Raw genomic sequence first — 20,742 nt, 5'->3', positions numbered from 1 at the left:
GTCGCATGACGGTTGCGACGTGTGGCAATGCGTCGCTAATAAAAGTCTATGGAGAAAAAACGCATCCTGCAAGCACTTTTACATGATGCGTTTTTTCTGCAAAACGACGCATAGCGACGTGCAGTGCACGACGCTAGTGTGAAAGTAGCCTAAAACCTGGTAAATTGAGTGTTTTCTGTCACGCAGGCAGTGACTGCATTAGAAATGGGTGCCTGGGCTCTTTAAGAGGAGCAGCACTCCCCCAGCCACTCCATATTCAGCCTCAGTATGCAGCGCTCGTCCTGCATATATTATGTTCATGACGCAGCTGCAAAAAAATGTTCATGTAAAAACTGCATTCAACTTTATAAGAGGAGACGGCGGATTTGTGTATTTCCGTGTGTAACATTAGAGCGCCGGAGCCTCCTGCCGCCGCCGGTGCCCGCACCAGACCGGGAGGGATGATTACATATTAATAAGCGGTGTCCCTGCACCGAGCCCTCGTTATTCATGCAAATGCCCCATTGTGCGGAGCCCCGGCTACAAGTGCGCCGCTGTGACGGGAATTTATAATGAGCCGTCCCGGGTCACCGGAGCTGTGAGACCGCCACAAAGGCAGACGCGTAGTAACCCCGCCGCCCGGAGCCGCCTGACGGGTGAGTCATTCTCTAGCACACAGGGGTTGGCGGCTTATTACCAGTGCGCTGGAAACGGTTTTCTCAGAAATTGGGGTTTTTTCAGTTGTGTTTTTATTAATATGCAATGTTGTTAATTAGCATAATTTATATATTTATGATAAGGGGGGGCGGGGAGCACAGGCCGCCGTTTTGCATGGGTCGTGTTGTGACTGCAGGACACGGGGGAGAAGTGATGAGGAGGGGCGGGGGCTAGAACACAAGTAATGGAAAAAAAAGCGCCCGGCAGCCGGGGCGCGGATGGATACTAGCGTTATGTGGCGCACTATTTTCCCTCCCCTAAGCAGGTCACGTCACAGGGTTTTGCCGGCATTGCTCGCAGTGCGCACTCTGACCTGCAGAGCAGCCGTAAGGGGGTCTCCGCAGTTAACTCTTTTAGTTCTGGTTGACATTATAGTTCCCTTTTTAGATTACATAGGAATGTGGGTATGCAGTACTATGTGCCCTCTGTAGTCGTGGGCCCATCATACTTTGTGCATCTGAATAGTGTGGGTGACCAACGTCAACACCATGGTTTTTTTTTTAGCCTTATGTTTACTGCAAAACTCCCATGGGGCTCTACTGCCAGAGATGGGGCACAAAATGCCTTTTCGGCCTCAGTAATCTATTGCCCCCGTAAAAGTATGTGATACCAGACTGCTGGACTATGATCTTTAATTCTGCAAGATCCAGTAAAAAAAGGATTATATATATATATATATATATATATATATATATATATATATATATATATATATATATATATATATATATATATATATACGGCCTCATTCAGACGTCCATGGGTCATGAACGGGTCTAGCGTTGCTTTTCACTGAGGGACCCATTCTAGCCTATGGCGCTGTCACAAGTCTGTGGTTTGTTTTTTTGTGGACCAGGTAGTATGCAACAAATCCGTTCTTGATTGGGCTCACGGAATATAATTACAATAATGGTATCTGTGTGCGGTCCGTGATGAACATTGTAAGGCCTGGTTCACACATGAGTAGTTGGTCAGGATTTTACATGAGTGTAAGTCAAAATCAGGAGTAGAAACAATCAGAAAAGGTAGGACAGAAACACAGCACCACTTCTGAATTTTTGGCTTAGAAGTACTGATTTTAAGTACTGACCATAACAAACGTGAACATGGCCTAATGGATAGGAGAAGCTTTACAGTTTGTTTTCATCATCAGTGAAAAACACTGATGGTAAAATCTGACACACGGAACAAACACTGGTGAAATTCACATCCAAAATACCGATGAAAAATGAACAGTGTTTTTATACACAAGAAAAATCACTTGTCTAAATGAGGCCTTGCATTAAAGTTCATAGTGAAGGATGACTTGAGTTGGTGCTCTTCGGGTCTTAGGACCCTTTCCAGGAGTCATGTACCGGTGGTTGCTGGACAGAAGTCTTGAGAATCGCTTCCAACCTCCCGGCATCCACAGCCCTTCTTTTGATTAACCTGTCTGGTGCGACATCGCATGTGTATCATACCACAATGATGATGTTACACCAGGCAGGCTAATCAGAAGAAGAGCCATGGATGCCAGCAGGTAAAAGGTGGCTTCTCAGGGCTCCCGTCCTGAGACCACAGATTATTGACGTGGCTGATGGACCTAACTCAAATAGCCTTGTACATAGCCCGAACAAAGCAAACGTGAAATGCATTTGTTCACAACACACCATGGGACTCATAATTTGGTCTTCGGAGCTAAGGTACACACCAAGACAATGTGTCTACATCTAGGACTTCCATCTGAATCCCAAACAACCAAACCAGTTGTGCCCCTGGCAAAGCCATTAAATAAGGCAATCTGAGCCCAAGTGATGAAACTTTGTTCTCTGCACGTATTTCGCATGGTCTGCCTGTTCACAAAAACATGGCAGACTACATTTTTCAGGGATTTAGGTAGAAGCTCCAGATACGAAGGCGCTGCCGAATTTAGCATGAAAGACCCTAAATACCCTGGCAATGGCAAACCGGCATGCTGACGTCCCCATGGCATGTTCCCCAGATACTCCACCTACCCCCCACCCCCTGAAGATGGCTGGACCATCATTGTAAATACATCATTGTAAATGCACACCTGTGCTTTGTATCTCCCCCACCTCATTGTAGATTGTAATCTCTCACGAGCAGGGTCGTCTTACTTCATTTTAATTATTTTATTGTTAACGTTGTTACTTATGACTCTTGTGTTTGAAACTGTAAAGCGCTGCGGAATATGTTGGCGCTACATAAATAAAGATTATTATTATTATTATTATTATTATACTCCCTAGCTGTGCCCCTGTGCTAGGGCCAATATTTTCATGCCCTCCCTGTGCTTTTGGAATATGAGGTGAGTGTACAATCCTTTTAATGTCGTAACATCCTTGTGGAGTTTGAACGAAGAGCACAATGGTTGTAAACACTAAGTCGCCAATATGCATAAAGAAAAATAACCCAGTGACTTGTACACTGGGAATCAGATTCTGGAAGCCTGTCCTTGGCCCGATATTAAGGGTGCCTAGGTTGTTGGCACCCTTACGTGTGGAGCATTATGTAGGGAAACAGGCGTTAACACTGAGGGGGAGTGGTGGTGGAGGATGTGGGGAGAGGTCTGCAAAGTGAGCTATAAATTATGTGCTCTTGGGAGGTTGGGAGGGTGAGAGGAGTCCTCTGCTGTGTGCCTGAGGTCTGATTATGTATTCCTGAAGGGCTGAGCTATCATTAGCATGCTACTTACAAGTCTCACACTGTAACCATGCTTGACAGACAACTTGGAGTCTGCTCTGTGAAATGCTGATGTGCGCTGGCACTGTGCATGCCTATACTGCATTTACAACTTGCTCTCACTGACATTACAGCACTTCTTTAATGTATGCTTTTGTCTAAGCAGACCATGGGATTTTCTGAAACAATATTAAAAAGATGTTTACAAGCCCCATTTCAATTAATTAAAGTCTTGGCATTTGGTATTTTACTAGATGATGTCTGTGTGTGAGCTCTGGATTAAGTGTAGCTTTTATAGGGTGTAATAAAGAAGGCTGGACTCTTTCTCCTGTAATTATTAAAACCCTGAAGGTTTGTGGTAAATAGCAAACCAGGTTTTCTTTGCCAATGGAGCTTTTTTTACTTTGCAGTCTGATTATTATTTAAAAATAGAGTAAAAGTGAGACTTGGCTCTTGTGATATCGATGGTGTCATAATTAGAGAATTTTCAAGACAGTTTGATGTTGTAGCTAGTGATGAGCGAATATACTCGTTACTCGAGATTTCTCGAGCACGCTCGGGGGTCCTCCGAGTATTTTTTAGTGCTCGGAGATTTAGTTTTTCTTGCTGCAGCTGAATGATTTACATCTGTTAGGCAGCATAAGTACATGTGGGGGTTGCCTGGTTGCTAGGGAATCCCCACATGTACTTATGCTGGCTAACAGATGTAAATCATTCAGCTGCGGCAAGAAAAACTAAATCTCCGAGCACTAAAAAATACTCGGAGGACCCCCGAGCATGCTCGAGAAATCTCGAGTAACGAGTATATTCGCTCATCACTAGTTGTAGGGAAAACATAATCTTGTTTAACGTTTTTATTTTGTTATGTTACTGTCCACATAAAAATACTGCCACTTGTTTCTAGGGCACTTCCTCTTTTCTGCAGCTCAGATTTCAGCTTTGTTGTGTGGCTTGGGACAGGGTCAGCAGAGTCCCCTCACCCTATAGTTACAAGGTAAATACAGCTTTATTGTATTAGTAGTGGCCTATATATGACAGGATAGTGGCCCAAAATAATTAGATAAAGCTGTGTATACTGTACATCTTCTGAAACTGCTTGCGTTCTGGAAAATAGAGCTACAGTATACATACTTCCTTTCTTCCTACCGTGGTCGTGTCCAGCCACCACCATGTTGCCCAATCAGTGTGTAATAAACTCAACTACATCCATTACTTTTTCCTTTAAAATTCTCAACCTTCTGGCTCTTACTGAAACCTTGTTCCTGCAGACATCAGTACTGTTGCTGCTCTCTAGTATGGTGGCTTACATTTTTCATATACCCCTAAACCCGAGAACAGCCAAGGTGGAGATATTGGTCTACTTCTTTCATCAAATTGCACTTTCAGGTCATCACCCCAATACCCTCAATTATCTTCTCTTCTTTTGAGGTCCACACCATCATGTCAGACTTTTCCACCACTTCTACCTGCGAGAGGCAGTGGTATGCCACACTCGGAGCTCATCCCACCAGTTTCTGGATCACTTTGCCGCCTGGTTTCCTCACTTTCTATCCTGTGATATTCCCAATCTCGTCATGGAGGACATTAAAATCCCTATTGATAATCCATTATCCTCATCTGCCACACTTATCTTCTATCTCTAACCTCATCTTTCAGCCTTTCACAGTTTACTAACTCTCCTACACATAAAGATGGGATTACACTGGACCTGGTCTTCTTCCACTCTGCTCATTGCATGATTTTACTAACTTTGCTCTTCCGCTTTCTGACCACAACCTTCTTTCTTTCTCTGTCAGGAGCTTTCACCCCGCTCAGGACACCCCTACTTACCACACTTATAGAAATATAAGTGAAATTAATACCCAGCAAGGTATGAAGAATTTGAATTCATAGTTGGCCCCAATCTTCTCCCTCTCATGCCCAGGCTCAGCTTTGAAACATTTCAAGAAAAAAAAAAATACTGTAAAGCACCCTTGATGAAGCGGAACCCCCTATATAGAGAACAACATATGGCGGCAACCCTGGCACACACATTTCTCCAGCAATGCTCTAGATGTGCCGGACATCTGTGAAGAATATCCCTTTTTTGCCAAAGATTTTACCCATTATTTAAGTTTATGCTTAAAATTTACAACTCTGTCCTTCACCTCTTCAAACAAGCCTAGTTCACTACTTTACTATTAAAAAAAACCTCTATGGTTATTTAGCACTGAAGTGAAAAGTGTCAAATTGCAGGCCTCTATCGCCAACCTCAGTGCTGACGATCTGGCCAATTATTTCAAAGAAAAAAAATCGATCATATCCAACTGGAAACTTTAGTCTAATTGAGTCGGGAAGTCAGTGTTCATTTTGGTGGAGTTGGTATAAAATGGACCGACTCCTAAAATATACCGTATTTTGCGGATTATAAGACACATCCCAAATTTTTAGTGGTGGCTGCGGTGAAGTGGGGTCCCAGGGTCACTGCTGGAGGAGGCAAGAGTGGGACGTTGCTGCAGGCTGGGATGAAGGGGACGTTTGGATGTGCGCCGCTGCGGGTGTTCGGTGGTGCGAGTGCTCTGCTGACATGTTGTAAAAACCCAGAGCCCCGTACTTACATGGTTTACTATGCGGTGGACTCCGGGAAAATGGCTGCCGGGGGCGGCGCATGCGCAGATGGAAACCTCTGCACCAAAATCTCAGGAGATGAGATCTCAGTGCTCACTTTGTTTCCATCTATTTCTGGGTACTTCTTAAAGTATATTGGGGGTCATTGTTCTGCTGGGAGACCCATGACCTAGGACGCAAAACCAGCTTTCTGACACTTTGCACTACATTGTGAAAATCCGTTGGTAATCTTCAGATTTCATGATGCCTTGCACAGAATCAAGCCGCTCATCCCAGCCTGTGGCCTTCAGCAACGCTCCACTCTTGCCTTCTCCAGCTGGGACCCTGCTCCACCACAGCCGGTAAGGTATATCCACGTTATAAGATGCACCCCCATTTTCCCAAAAAAAATTTTTGGGAAAAAGTGCGTCTTATCTGAAATATACGGTATAATAAATAAAATTGGTTCAGTATTTCAGTGCAGTTCGTGCTGTAAATGTTTTCATAAGAATTTGGGAAAGTTAGAAAATGTCCCATAAATGTCTGTTCTGTTCCTGATCTAAGGATCTGGGCTTTTAGTAAATCATTAGTGAGGTAGTGCTGTGGAGTTGGAAATTGAAGAGTCTAAGGTAAGCCTTACCAACTCCACAGCCCTGCATGTATCACTCCGTGATCTGTGCAGTCTTAGTGCAACTCCACACAATATTGCCAGATCACTAAAAGTCAAAAAAAGTCCAAGGCATCGGACATTCTTCAAGGAACTTCTTTATTGGTTGCCACATACAAAAGTAAGAAGTTTTGATCGCACTGGGCCTTTTTAATCCAAATACATGAAGAGGTGTACACAGGGCCGCCATCAGGGTATTACTGCCCTGACTAGCGTGGGGCCCGATGGGCAGAGGGGATTCTGCAGATGCATTAACTGAACCTGCGTCCGAGACAGGGCAATAGTTAAAGCCCAGCCAATCAGGCTGGCAGCTGACGTCATCGCGCATGGCGCTGGCATATGACGTCATTGTCATTCGCCGGCGAGTGCACTCTTGAAACGCCAGGAGCAGAGGCGTAGCTAGGGTTTTGGTCCAGGGGGGGCGAAGCTTCTGAGTGGGCCCCTAACCAGGTAACCTTGATTACAACTCGATGACGCCCCCTAATAGTGGAGGAGAACCTCAGCAGATGACAGCGCTGTTACTGAAGATAATCTCTATATAACGACCAAAATGGATATTACCGCCATATGGTCAGTGGTAGATACCAGTCCTACACAACATATAAGAGATCACAGCACAGTTATAGATAATGACTTACCGTTGATGTTCTTTATGATGGAATCGTCACTTTTCCCGTCTTTTCCATCTGGCCCAGACCGACATAACAACTTCTTCCAGCTACAACTCGTCTGCAGAGAAAACAACAAAGACACGTTTCACTTCTCACATTCCAGCCATCACAATCTATTTCCAACCTGCACAAACTCCTCATCCTGCTGATACCTCAATACTGAGCCTCTGCTGCCATATGTGTCCCTATTACTGCCCCTGATACCCCAATACTGAGCCGCTGCTGCCGTATGTGTCCCTATTACTGCCCCTGATACCCCAATACTGAGCCGCTGCTGCCGTATGTGTCCCTATTACTGCCCCCGATACCCCGATACTGAGCCGCTACTACTGTATGTGTCCCTATTACTGCACCTGATACCCCAATACTGAGCCGCTGCTGCCATATGGATTACTGCACCTGATACCCCAATACTGAGCCGCTGCTGCCGTATGTGTCCCTATTACTGCACCTGATGCCCCAATACTGAGCCGCTGCTGCCATGTGTCCCTATTACTGCACCTGATACCCTGACACTGAGCCGCTGCTGCCATATGTGTCCCTATTACTGCCCCTGATACCCCAATACTGAGCCGCTGCTGCCATGTGTCCCTATTACTGCACCTGATACCCCGACACTGAGCCGCTGCTGCCGTATGTGTCCCTATTACTGCCCAGATACCCCAATACTGAGCCGTTGCTGCCATGTGTCCCTATTACTGCCCCGATACCCCAATACTGAGCCGCTGCTGCCATGTGTCCCTATTACTGCACCTGATACTCTGATACTGAGCCGCTGCTGCCGTATGTGTCCCTATTAATGTACCTGATACCCCAATACTGAGCCGCTGCTGCCATGTGTCCCTATTACTGCACCTGATACCCCGATACAGAGCCGCTGCTGCCATATGTGTCCCTATTACTTCACCTGATACCCCGATGCTGAGCCTCTGCTGCTGTATGTGACCCTATTACTGCACCAACTCTGTGGTTCTCTGTACCCTCTAAATTCTAAAGCACCCCTCTATAATATAGTAATGCCGGGTGCAAGTGCCATAGAAAACAGAGCCCACAGTTTGCCCCCTAGAAAGTAATAATGCCCTCTGTGTGCCCCTTTGATAGTCACAGTAACCTGAGTTCCCCTATTACAATAAGTGCCCACTTTACATTTAATAACGTCCTGAGTCTTCCCCCTGTACAGCTCCCCTATACACAGTATAATGCCCCCTAACTGTATAGTACCACCCACACAGTATACTGACCCCTTAGTAGCCTTCAAACTGTTTGATGTCTCCAACACTGTAATCCCCACACTGTATGATGGCCCCATAGATAACCTCCATATAGTATAATGTGCCAGATAGTCCTCAATATAGCACAAGGCAGCACCCCTATAGGCAGACCCTGTAGTATAAGGCAGCACCCCCCATAGGCAGATCCTGTAGAATAAGGCAGCACCCCCCCCAATGGCAGATCCAGTAGAATAAGGCAGCACCCCCCAAAGGCAGATCCTGTAGAATAAGGCAGCACTCCCCCACATAGGCAGATCCTGTATATAAGGCAGCACTCCCCCCCCCCCCCCCCATAGGCAGATCCTGTATATAAGGCAGCTCTCCCCCCTATAGGCAGATACTGTAGAATAAGGCAGCACTCTACCCCTATAGGCAGATCCTGTATATAAGGCAGCACTACCCCCCTATAGGCAGATCCTGTATATAAGGCAGCACTCCCCCCCCCCCCCCCTATAGGCAGATCCTGTAGAATGAAGCAGCATTCCCCCCTATAGGCAGATCCTGTATATAAGGCAGCACTCCCCCCCCCCCCCCCTATAGGCAGATCCTGTAGAATAAAGCAGCATTCCCCCCCTATAGGCAGATCCTGTATATAAGGCAGCACTCCCCCCTATAGGCAGATCCTGTATATAAGGCAACACTACCTGTTATGACCCCAATGGCAGAGGGTCTCAAAAGTAAATACCAAGTCTGCAAACACAAAAAAACAGCTCATAGGGCAGTGGTAACTGGGCTAACCGTATATCTAATCCTAGCACCACAAATAGCAGCAGCCGGGGAACGTGCCTACGTTGGTTCTAGACGTCTCGCGCCAGCCGGAGAACTAACTAACCCTAGAAGGGAAAAGATAGACCTTTCTTGCCTCCAGAGAAAAGACCCCAAAAGTTGGATACAAGCCCCCAACAAATAATAACGGTGAGGTAAGAAGAAAAGACAAACGTAAGAATGAACTAGGTATTTAGCAAAGAGAGGCCCACTGACTAATAGCAGAATATAGTAAGATGACTTATACGGTCAGCAAAAACCCTATCAAAATTTCCACGCTGGATATTCAAGAACCCCCAAACCGTCTAACGGCCCGGGGGGAGAATACCAGCCCCCTAGAGCTTCCAGCAAAATCAGGAATCACATTTAGTACAAGCTGGACAAAAAAAAAAACAATGCAAATAACCAAAAAACAAAGAAGCAGGACTTAGCTTAACCCCTTAAGCCCCGAGGGTGGTTTGCACGTTAATGACCAGGCCAATTTTTACAATTCTGACCACTGTCCCTTTATGAGGTTATAACTCTGGAACGCTTCAACGGATCTTGGCGATTCTGACATTGTTTTCTCGTGACATATTGTACTTCATGATAGTGGTAAAATTTCTTCGATATAACTTGCGTTTATTTTTAAAAAAAACGAATATTTGGCGAAAATTTTGAAAATTTCGCAATTTTCCAACTTTGAATTTTTATGCCCTTAAATCACAGACATATGTCACACAAAATACTTAATAAATACCATTTCCCACATGTCTACTTTACATCAGCACAATTTTGGAACCAAAATTTTTTTTTGTGACCGAGTTAAAAGTTGACCAGCAATTTCTCATTTTTACAACACCATTTTTTTTTAGGGACCACATCTCATTTGAAGTCATTTTGACGGGTCTATATGATAGAAAATACCCAAGTGTGACACCATTCTAAAAACTGCACCCCTCAAGGTACTCAAAACCACTTTCAAGAAGTTTATTAACCCTTCAGGTGTTTCACAGGAATTTTTGGAATGTTTAAATAAAAATGAACATTTAACTTTTTTTCACACAAAATTTATTTCCGCTCCAATTTGTTTTATTTTACCAAGGGTAACAGGAGAAAATAGACCCCAAAAGTTGTTGTACAATTTGTCCTGAGTACGCTGATACCCCATATGTGGGGGTAAACCACAGTTTGGGCGCATGGCAGAGCTTGGAAGCAAAGGAGCGCCATTTGACTTTTCAATTCAAAATTGACTGGAATTGAGATGGGACGCCATGTTGCATTTGGAGAGCCCCTGATGTGCCTAAACATTGAAACCCCTAACAAGTGACACCATTTTGGAAAGTAGACCCCCTAAGGAACTTATCTAGATGTGTGGTGAGCACTTTGACCCAACAAGTGCTTTACAGAAGTTTATAATGCAGAGCCGTAAAAATAAATCATATTTTTTCACAAAAATGATCTTTTCACCCCCAATTTTTTATTTTCCCAAGGGTGAGAGAAGAAATTGGACCCCAAAAATTGTTGTGCAATTTGTCCTGAGTACGCTGATACCCCATATGTGGGTGTAAACCATTGTTTGGGCGCAGGGCAGAGCTCGGAAGGGAAGGAGCGCCATTTGACTTTTCAATGCAAAATTGACTGGAATTGAGATGGGACGCCATGTTGCGTTTGGAGAGCCCCTAATGTGCCTAAACATTGAAACCCCCCACGAGTGACACCATTTTGGAAAGTAGACCCCTTAAGGAACTTATCTAGATGTGTGTTGAGCACTTTGATCCAACAACCAACAAGTGCTTCACAGAAGTTTATAATGCAGAGCCGTAAAAATAAAAAATCATATTTTTTCACAAAAATGATCTTTTCACCCCCATTTTTTTATTTCCCCAAGGGTAAGAGAAGAAATTAGACCACAAAAGTTGTTGTGCAATTTGTCCTGAGTACGACGATACCCCATATGTGGGTGTAAACCATTGTTTGGGCGCATAGCAGAGCTCAGAAGGGAAGAAGCGCTATTTTACTTTTCAATGCAAAATTGACTGGAATTAAGATGGGATGCCATGTTGCGTTTGGAGAGCCCCTGATGTGCCTAAACATTAAACCCCCCCACAAGTGACACCATTTTGGAAAGTAGACCCCCTAAGGAACTTATCTAGATGTGTTTTGAGAGCTTTGAACCCCCAAGTGTTTCACTACAGTTTATAACGCAGAGCCGTGAAAATAAAAATTATTTTTTTTTTCACAAAAATGATTTTTTAGCCCCCAGTTTTGTATTTTCACAAGGGTATCAGGATAAATTGGACCCTAAAAGTTGTTGTCCAATTTGTCCTGAGTACGCTGATACCCCCTATGTGGGGGGGAACCACTGTTTGGGCGCATGACAGAGCTCGGAAGGGAAGGAGCGCCATTTGGAATGCAGACTTAAATGGATTGGTCTGCAGGCGTCACGTTGCATTTGCAGAGCCCCTGATGTACCCAAATAGTACAAACCCCCCACAAGTGACCCCATATTGGAAACTAGACCTCCCAAGGAACTTATCTAGATGTGTTGTGAGAACTTTGAACCCCCAAGTGTTTCACTACAGTGAAAATAAAACATATTTTTTTTCCCACAAAAATGATTTTTAGCCCCCCAAATTTTTATTTTCCCAAGGATAACAAGAGAACTTGGACCCCAGAAGTTGTTGTTCAATTTGTCCCTAGTACGCTGATACCCCATATGTTGGGGTAAACCCCTTTTTGGACGCACGGGAGAGCTCGGAAGGGAAGGAGCACTGTTTTACTTTTTCAACGCAGAATTGGCTGGAATTGAGATTGGACGCCATGTCGCGTTTGGAGAGCCCCTGATGTGCCTGAACAGTGGAAACCCCCCAATTCTACCTGAAACCCTACCCCTAACCTCACCCCTAACCGTTTACTGAACATTTTCTGACAGTCATAAGTGCCACGTATTTAAGTGCCACGTATTTAAGTGCCACGTATTTAAGTGCCACGTATTTAAGTGCCACGTATTTAAGTGCCACGATATTTCAGTGCCACGATATTTCAGTGCCACGATATTTCAGTGCCACGTATTTCAGTGCCACGTATTTCAGGCACTGAAAAATACGTGGCACGTAAATACTTCAGTGCCACGATATTTCAGTGCCACGATATTTCAGTGCCACGATATTTCAGTGCCACGTATTTCAGTGCCACGTATTTCAGGCACTGAAAAATACGTGGCACGTAAATACGTGGCACGTAAATACGTGGCACGTAAATACGTGGCACGTAAATACGTGGCACTTAAATACGTGGCACTGAAATACGTGGCACTGAAATACGTGGCACTTAAATACGTGGCACTTAAATACGTGGCACTTAAATACGTGGCACTTATATACGTGGCCACTGAAATATCGTGGCACTTATATACGTATATACGTATATAAACGTATATTTCAGTGCCACGTATTTCAGTGCCACGTATTTCAGGTTAAGGGTAGGGTTAGGGGTAGGGTTAGGGTTTTTAGTTTTTTTCTTGTTTTCTTGTGTTTTTCTATAAAAACGCATGCGTTTTACCGCGTTTACATGCATTTTTTCACACATGCGGTTTTTTAAAAAAACGCATGCAGATAAAAACGCAAGTGTGAAACCAGACTAAAAGACGCTTTTTATAGCAAAAAAGTTTTTGCGTCTCCACATTTTGAGACCTATAATTTTTCCACATTTTGGTCCACAGAGTCATGTGAGGTCTTGTTTCTTGCGGGACGAGTTGACGTTTTTATTGGTAACATTTTCGGACACGTGACCATTTTTTATCACTTTTTATTCCGATTTTTGTGAGGCAGAATAACCAAAAACCAGCTATTCATGAATTTCTTTTGGGAGAGGCGTTTATACCGTTCTGCGCTTGGTAAAATTGATAAAGCAGTTTTATTCGTCGGGTCAGTACGATTACAGCGATACCTCATTTATATCATTTTTTAATGTTTTGACGCTTTTATACGATAAAAACTATTTTATAGAAAAAAATAATTATTTTGGCATCGCTTTATTCTGAGGACTGTAACTTTTATTTTTTTGCTGATGATGCTGTATGGCGGCTCGTTTTTTGCGGGACAAGATGACGTTTTCAGCGGTAACATGGTTATTTATATCCGTCTTTTTGATCGCGTGTTATTCCACTTTTTGTTCGGCGGTATGGTAATAAAGCGTTGTTTTTTGCCTCGTTTTTTTTTTTTTTACGGTGTTTACTGAAGGGGTTAACTAGTGGGCCAGTTTTATAGGTTGGGTCGTTACGGACGCGGCGATACTAAATATGTGTACTTTTATTGTTTTTGTTTGTTTTTTTTAGATAAAGAAATGTATTTATGGGAATAATATTTTTTTTTTTATTATTATTTATTTAGGAATTATTTTTTTTTTTTACACATGTGGAAATTTTTTTTTACTTTTTTACTTTGTCCCAGGGGGGGACATCACAGATCGCAGATCTGATAGTGTGCACAGCACTCTATCAGATCGGCGATCATACTTTCATCGGAGCAGGCTACAGCTTTCATCTGCAGCCTGCTCCGACCCGGAAGTGCTCCCTGCAGGACCCGGATACAGCCCCTCGGCCATTTTGGATCCGGGGCCTGCAGGGAGAAGACGTTCGGTACGAGGTGAGTACATCACCTTGTACCGATCGTCTCAGGGAAGCACGCAGGGAGCCCCCTCCCTGCGCGATGCTTCCCTGTACCGCCGGTACACCGCGATCATGTTTGATCGCGGTGTGCCGGGGGTTAATGTGCCGGGGGCGGTCCGTGACCGCTCCTGGCACATAGTGCCGGATGTCAGCTGCGATATGCAGCCGACACCCGGCCGCGATCGGCCACGCTCCCCCCGTGAGCGCGGCCGATCGCGTATGACGTACTATCCCGTCACCGGGAATTAAGGCCCACCCCACCTCGACGGTATAGTACGTCATACGGGCTTAAGGGGTTAATTTTGCAAGAACCAGGACCAGCAGACAGGAGCAAACAGAAAGGAACTGATTACAACGATGCCAGGCACCAGACTGAGAATTCAGGAAGTTTATATAGCAACACCCCTGGACTAACGACCCAGGTGGGTGCCAAACTGAGGAAAGACAATCCCAGAGTCATATCACTAGTGACCACAAGAGGGAGCCAAAAAAGTCTAATTCACAACAACTACCCCCCTATAGGCAGATCCTGTATATAAGGCAGCACTCCCCCCTATAGGCAGATCCTGTATATAAGGCAGCACTCCCCCCCCTATAGGCAGATCCTGTAGAATAAAGCAGCATTCCCCCCCCCTATAGGCAGATCCTGTATATAAGGCAGCACTCCCCCCTATAGGCAAATACTGTAGAATAAGGCAGCACTCCCGCCTATAGGCAGATCCTGTATATAAGGCAGCACTCCCCCCCCCCCCCCCCAATAGGCAGATCCTGTAGAATAAGGCAGTACTCCTCCCTATAGGCATATCCTGTATATAAGGCAGCACTCCCCCCCCCCCCCCCTTATAGGCAGATACTGTAGAATAAGGCAGCACTCCCCCCCCCATAGGCAGATCCTGTATATAAGGCAGCACTCCCCCCCCCCCCCCCCCCATAGGCAGGTCCTGTATATAAGGCAGCACTCCCAGCCCCCCCCCCCCAGGGGCAGATCGTGTATATAAGGCAGCACTCCCCCCCCCCCCCCCTTATAGGCAGATACTGTAGAATAAGGCAACCCCCATAAAAACACAGTGAATACTCACCTCTCTAACAACTTGTTCCAGCGGTGCTTCCTGCTCCCGCTCATCTGACAGCGGGCGCTGGGCGGTGACGTCATCGCGCCTGCTGTCAGACATGTGGGAGACGATGGGAGGAGTGCAGCTAGATGCGGATACAGCTCACCATGCGATGACGGGCGGGGGGCCCACTGCTGGCACTGGGCCCCCCCACCTGCTCAGGGGCCCCATAGTGGCAGAGCAGGGAGATCGATTTTCCCTGCTCTGCCGCAGAATGTAACTGCATCGGCGTGTTGCGCGCGCCGATGCAGTTACAGTAGCGTAGCTCCCGGTGGGCCCCCTCAGAGCACGGGGCCCGGGGCGATGGCCCCCTCTGCCCCCCCGGTAGCTACGCTACTGGCCAGGAGGGATCTTCGCTTCTGGAGCGCGACCAGGTAAGGAGAGATTTTTTATTTATTTATTATTATTATTATTATTATTAAAAGCGGCAAGCCGCAATGTGTTTCACCAGCAGGATGGAGACACATGGACTATGTGTCTCCCTCCTGCCCAGCACAGAATGGAGAAAAGGAGCAGGATGGAGACACGGGGGGCAGGGTGGAGACACAGAGGGCAGTATGGAGACAGGGGGCAGAATGGAGACAGGGGGCAGAATGGAGACAGGGGGCAGAATGGAGACAGATGGGGCAGGATCATGGGACAGATGGGGCAGGATCAAGGGACAGATGAGGCAGGATTGAAGACATGGCTGGAGCCAGGAATGAGACACACGGGGGCCAGGATGGGGGATATTATTACCATAGAGGCTAATTAAGGGACATTATTACTGCAGTGATGCATTTATTTTATTTTTTTAGGGTACTGTTTTAAATGAGGGAGGTGGTCCTGTTACTGTGCACAGCGACACTGTCACCTTTTTTTTTCTTCATCTGATGTAGTTTAGAGTTTGGGAAAAAAATAAGTAATGTGTTTTGCAAGCAGAGCTCTAGATAACTGTTATTTCCTGTAGAGACGAGAGCTGGCTGGAAGAAGTGATGGAGGTCTGTGCTGGATGAAAATGAAAAGCAAAGATGAAGGACTTCACCTAGAGACATCACTGGTGAGTCATTGTGTTACCTCTACACTGACACTATACACTGTATACTATATACAGCGGTCCTGTGTACAATGTCACCAGTGATCACTGTATTACCTTTACACTGACACTATATACAGAGCTCCTGTGTATAATGTCATTGATCACTGTATTACCTGTACAATATATACAGTTCTCGTGTGTATAATGTCACTGGTGATCACTGTATTACCTGTACACTGACACTATATACAGAGCTCCTGTGTATAATGTCACCGGTGATCACTGTAATACCTGTACACAGACACTGCATACCAAGTACAGATCTCCTGTGTATAATGGCACTTATAGTGATACTAGATGGTTGCCCGATTCTAACGCATCGGGTATTCTAGAATATGTATGTATGTATGTATGTATGTATGTATGTATGTACGTCGCGCTTAGCACAGCCATGTAGTATATAGCACAGCCACATAGTATATAGCAGCCACATAGTATATAGCACAGCCCACGTAACACAGACAGCCACGTAGTATATAGCACAGCCACGTAGTATATAGCACAGCCACGTAGTATATAGCACAGCCACGTAGTATATAGCAGCCATGTAGTATATAACACAGCCCACGTAATATATAGCATAGCCCACATAATATATAACACAGCCCATGTAGTATATAGCAGCCAGGCAGTATATAACACAGCCCACGCAGTATATAACACAGCCCACACAGTATATAACACAGCCCACGCAGTATATAGCAGTGTGGGCACCATATCCCTGTTAAAAAAAAAAAATTAAAATAAAAAATAGTTATATACTCACCCTCCAGCATCCACCGAAGCTGTCCCGATGCCCGCGATGCTACCGCCAGCTTCCATTCCCAGTGATGCATTACGAAATTACCCAGATGACTTAGCGGTCTCGCACGCATCGGTGGACGACTGAACGTGAGAATAGCACAATTTTTTATTTTTTTTACTATTTTTAACATTATATCTTTTTACTATTGATGCTGCATAGGCAGCATTAATAGTAAAAAGTTGGTCCGGGATGGGGCGACACACTGGCACTGACTGGAGGGGAGTAGGGAGGGGGCACTGACTTGAGGAGAGTAGGGAGGGGCCAATTCGCGGCCGGACTAAGCCTGTCGCTGATTGGTCCCGGCCGGCCGTGACCAATCAGCAACGTGGGATTTCCGCAACAGACAGACGGAAGCACCCCTTAGACAATTATATAGATAAATTAGTATTGTGGCTTTTGTTTTATTAATGATGAGTATTGTATTCAGTCTCTATGTGGTGGTGATATGTTGTCCGGCCATGGTGTGGCGGTATTTGTTCCTTGTGTGTGCTATTATTTGGTCACTATATGGTGGTAATATGTGGTCTGGTCATGGTGTGGTGGTGTTTATTCCTTGTATGTGGTATTCTTCGGTCACTGTGGTGGTAATATGTGGTCTGGACATGATGTGGCGGTCTTTGTTCCTTGTATGTGGTATCATAGGTCTGTATGTGGTTGTAATATGGTGTCTGTTCATGGTACGGTGGTATTTGTCCCTTGTCATTTTAAAAATACCTAAATTGCATTGGATATTTTAACAAATTGTTAATAGGTTAGTGTAGAGTAGTGCTCGGCCAAAAGGGTCTACCTTGTTGTGATGGCGTCTTAAAAAATCTTTTGGCCAAAACAAAAGCTGCTGGCTATGTGTGATCTGGTAATGGGAACTGTTAGGGTACTGTCTCACAGTGCAATTTTGATCGCTACGACGGCACGATTCGTGACGTCGCAGCGTCGTATGATTATCGCTCCAGCGTCGTAGACTGCGGTCACACTGTGCAATCACGGCGCTGGAGCGATGCCGAAGTCCCCGGGTAACCAGGGTAAACATCAGGTTACTAAGCACAGGGCTGCGCTTAGTAACCCGATGTTTACCCTGGTTACCAGCGTAAACGTAAAAAAAACAAACAGTACATACTCACATTCCGGTGTCTGTCCCCCGGCGTTCTGCTTCTCTCCACTGTGTAAGCGCCATAGCCGGAAAGCACAGCGGTGACGTCACCGCGTCACCGCTGTGCTCGCTTTCCGGCTGGCCGGCGCTCACAGTGCAGAGAAGCTGAGACGCCGGAGGACAGACACCGGAATGTGAGTATGTACTGTTTGTTTTTTTTACGTTTACGCTGGTAACCAGGGTAAACATCGGGTTACTAAGCGCGGCCCTGCGCTTAGTTACCCGATGTTTACCCTGGTTACAAGCGAACACATCGCTGGATCGCTGTCACACACAACGATCCAGCGATGTCAGCGGGTGATCAAGCGACGAAAGAAAGTTCCATACGATCTGCTACGACGTACGATTCTCAGCAGGGTCCCTGATCGCTGCTGCGTGTCAGACACTGCGATATCGTAACGATATCGCTAGAACGTCACGAATCGTACCGTCGTAGCGATGAAAATGGCACTGTGTGACGGTACCCTTAATGTGTGATTGGTGAGAAGTGGAGTTTTTCCAAGACAGAGTGGTGGGACCATGGACAGTTCGAGGGGTGGAGGGGGGGCTGGTGTGGAGCCTGGGCAGAGTCTCAAGAGGGCCCCCAAAATTTTGCCAGTATGGGGCCCCGAAATTCCTAGTGGCAGCCCTGGGTGTACATAAGAACATACATGAAAACACAGTGGACAACTCCTCATAACTTCTCCCATAAGTCTAACCTTCATTGACAAGCATTCTACAAAGATTAAAAAGAGAACGAAAACAGAAATTAAAATGTGCGTGGATTTGAAGGGTTGCATATAGATGCAGTGTGTTAAATTAGTAAGTTTCTAAGTTAATATATTTTTAAAAATGCTATTGGCATGAAATTCTCACCAGATGCTGGTAACAACCCATCCAATCCATGCAGGCAAAGAAATAAAACGATAACTGTCAATAAATTAACTTATGTGTAATAATGAGAAATGACACAGCGAAAAAGTATTGAACACGCTTAATGAAATTTATTTAATACTTCCTACAAAAGCCTTTGTTGGTCATGACTGCATCAACTTACCTCCTGTATGCAGAAGCTAGTCGCATGCATTGCTCAGGTGTGTTTTTAGCCCATTCTACCACACAAACATTCTTCAAATTCTGAAGGTTCTTTGCCACATGACTTGGGTTAAAAGCCAAACCAGAATCTTAATTTGCAGACATGTGTTGCCCCCCAACAGTACAAGTTACATGCCTGATATGCCAGAGTAAGCAACTATTATCGACCTCTCTGCAAAGCCATTTAGATCCTAATATCACTAACTTTGCAAGACAGGAACACATGAGCGTAGCCAGATGTACTATGGTCTGAATATTTTGACAATATTATGGAGTAGGCTATCAGGAAAATCTTGCAATTGCATATCAGTAGTTCCTGATATCCTTGTTGTACAAGCCTCCAAGAGATACCGTCAAGATTTTGAGAGCTGGAGTAGTGTATGGGGTCCAGAGGATCAGGCAATCTATCTTTTTTGGACTCCTCAATGTCTCTTGTTTGTTAATTCATCATTATTTTTCTCAGGAAGGTGAAGCACTAGGCACAAAGAACAGCAAATTTAAATGACTGCACAAGTCTAATTTGTGGCCGGCTCTTCTGCAGAAGAAACGTAAACCCTGTAGGATTGCAGCAATTCTAAGGCTATGTGCGCACATTGCGGATTTTGAGGCGTTTCCGCAGCGTCTTTGGACGCGTGGAATTGCATCAAATCAGCAGTGTAGTGCACCACCAATGTTAGTCAATGGGAAATTGAGAATTGGTGTGCACATGCTGCGGAAAAATACGCACAGATTTGCAGAGTTGTATTTTCCTCAGCATGTCAATTCTTTTTGCGGATCGGCAGCGTTTCTGAACCCTTGACTACCATGGAGTCAGGCAAATCTGTAGCAAAACCACAGGTTTAAAAAGATTTGCGGTTTTGCTGCGGAGTTGCCTGCTAGAAACGCTGCAGATTGGGAGGAGGAAGAGTATGTGGGCAGAGACTGTGTGTGCGGAGCAGATGTGCGGGTGTGTGTGTGTGCGGGTCTGTATGTAGGCAGGCATCATCCGATGGGACTACTAGTCCCATCCGGCTATACAGCTACTCCCTGATACCCTTTATCACCTGTAAAAAATAAAATAATAAACCAACAGTATACTTCCTGTTCCGATGTAATCCATTTATTAACAAGTGTCCCACGACGATCTCCCGTGTAGAGCTGTCACATCGGCAGATGCGACCGCTCTCCAGGGGCTTCGGTGATACACTGATGGCAGGTATCCTCTTGCAGTGGATCACTCCGCCGTCGGAGGTCACTGGAGTTCATGCTGTCACCGGCAACGCTGTGTGAGAAAATTGTCACACAGCAGTGCCGAAAAAGTGAGAACATGAACTCCATTGAACCCTCAATGATAACACTGCAGGAGCCGTTGTCTCCTGTCAGTGTGTCACTGGAGGCCCTGTAGAGCGGTCACATATCCTGATGTTACAGCTCTATTAGGGAGATCGTTGTGGGACAGTTATTACTAAATGGACTACGTCGGACCAGGGAGTATTTGTGATGGTTTATTTTATTTACTTTTTTTGCAGGAGATCGAGTGCGTCGCCAGAATTAGGCG

The 20,742-nt window shown here is 45.3% G+C and overlaps 1 protein-coding gene across 4 annotated transcripts in view; it reads left to right on the top strand.

The window, feature by feature from the left end:
• Nucleotides 1-300: 300 nt before the first annotated feature.
• The window catches only part of POU6F1 (POU class 6 homeobox 1), a 130,516-nt gene continuing 110,074 nt past the window's right edge, over nucleotides 301-20,742 (top strand). For 3 of the 4 annotated variants that reach the window (XM_077297835.1, XM_077297832.1, XM_077297834.1), the window contains exon 1: nucleotides 301-635. The gene's annotated coding sequence lies outside the window, so the exon portion shown is untranslated. Of the gene's footprint in view, nucleotides 636-16,058; nucleotides 16,141-20,742 lie in introns of those variants that run through there. The other variant, XM_077297833.1, reaches the window with a different exon arrangement.

Source organism: Ranitomeya variabilis, chromosome 3, assembly GCF_051348905.1.
Source record: "Ranitomeya variabilis isolate aRanVar5 chromosome 3, aRanVar5.hap1, whole genome shotgun sequence".
NCBI classification, from domain to species: Eukaryota; Metazoa; Chordata; class Amphibia; order Anura; family Dendrobatidae; genus Ranitomeya; species Ranitomeya variabilis.
Note: the sequence above shows the minus strand (reverse complement) of the source record. Positions and strands in the feature narration are given on the sequence as shown.